Source organism: Microtus ochrogaster, linkage group LG8 (genome assembly GCF_000317375.1).
Source record: "Microtus ochrogaster isolate Prairie Vole_2 linkage group LG8, MicOch1.0, whole genome shotgun sequence".
Lineage (NCBI taxonomy): Eukaryota > Metazoa > Chordata > Mammalia > Rodentia > Cricetidae > Microtus > Microtus ochrogaster.
This window is the reverse complement of record NC_022033.1, coordinates 22,557,110-22,558,826: the sequence shown is the minus strand read 5'-3', so window position 1 is coordinate 22,558,826 and position 1,717 is coordinate 22,557,110. Positions and strand designations below refer to the sequence as shown.

The 1,717-nt window shown below is 40.6% G+C and overlaps 1 protein-coding gene across 2 annotated transcripts in view; it reads right to left on the bottom strand.

Annotated features, from left to right (window-relative positions):
• Positions 1 to 1,717, bottom strand: part of Trpc4ap (transient receptor potential cation channel subfamily C member 4 associated protein) — a 71,927-nt gene that overhangs the window by 41,585 nt on the left and 28,625 nt on the right. The window lies entirely within an intron of this gene.

Below are 1,717 nucleotides of genomic sequence, written 5' to 3'. Positions count from 1 at the left end.
GAACTCAGGTCCTTTGGAAGAGCACACAATGCTCTTAACCACTGAGCCATCTCTCCAGCCCCCAGCAAAATATCTTGATGGGTAAAGGTACCTGGCACCAAACTCAATCTGAATTTGATCCTTGAACCCACCAGTGGAAGAGTGGAAGGAGAGAATTACTCCCAATGAACTCTTCTCTAACTTCTATACACACACATGCACTCACATGACTCGTGTGTGTGTGTATATATATAACATATATAAGTATATATATTAAATTACATATATGCTTTGTTATTCATAAATTATTGTCAAGGATGGGAGCAGGAAAGCAAGCCTACCAACTCATCCAGATGATCCTTTCTCTGTGGAATTGCCCCGAATCACTCTAAATGCATGCACTCCTCTTCCTCTGAAGCCTCAAATCATGTGGTCTACACCTGCCCACATCCTTCACCAAACGTGACCTCCACCCACTGACTGATGGAATAGAGGTATTCTATCTTCACACCTCTGCTATCTAGAGCGGACCTAGCTCATGGGCGATATTTAAAGGCTAGAATAAAGAACAAGGGGCAATAAAGGAATAGAAGGACTAGCTGGCAAGTAACTCAAGAGAGTTTGGAATTGAAACTGGTGCGTTGATACTCCAAGCTAAGAGAACTTCATAATCAGTGAAATAAATGTGTCAACTGAATTTAATCTTCAAAATAAAGAGACTGATAAAAATATGCTAAGTCTCTCACTGGCCTAGAACTCAGTAAGTAAGCTAGGCTGGCTAGTGAGGCCTGGGTACCTACCTGCCTCTGCCCTCTCAGCACTGCGGTTACAGGCATCCACTACCACATCTCCTCTGTTCCATGGCATCAAACTGGGGTCCTTATGCTCATGTGGGAAGCAGTTTACCAGATGAGCCATCTCTGTAGCCTAAAGTTTTTAAAACTGAACTGTCTTACTAGAATGTCTCTGATCAATATTAGGTCACAATTTTAAAACATTCTTGTAGAAAACTTGACAATTACAGTGTCACTCTCTTCCATTCTGTCTTTTGTTGTTTTTTTTTTTTTGTAAAAATATTATTAACTTTAGCTGCAAAAACAGTTGAATGTTCTTAACAATCATCCTTTTGTATTACAGACCTGCCTGTGCTGTTCTGTGCTAGCAGCTGTAACAAAATGGCTACTGAGCACCTGAAAAGCAGACACACTCTAGGTGTGAACCATACTGGATCCCGAAAGCTTGGTACAAAAAAAGTACAATATCTTAAAAACGGATTGGAATAATAATATTTTTACTAGATGTGTTAAATAAAATATAGTATCAACACAATTATTTTTCTTATTAAAAATGGCTCTAAGGAAATATACAATAACCGACAGCACTTAACCGTCACAGATACTGGTGTGCACCGTTGGTCCAACAGCTCACTACCTGTGCTGGCCTTAGACTAAGAAGCTGGAACTCCCTACAGTACACACACAACTATGACCTGCACTTTCTGTCAGCCCAGTTTCTGTGTATTATGTGCCCACCCTTCTTTTACCTTATCTTTCTTATTTACTTCTCAGTCTGTGGTCTTAGCAGTATTCCCCAAAACCTTCTTTAGAATAAGACAAAAAACAGAGTTAAATGTTCCTTTCGCCACCACGACAGAGGTCTCATTTCCACAGCAGCACTTAGTGTGCTCTGCTGTGCACTGTGACACTTAGTGTGCTCTGCTGTGCACTGTGACACTTAG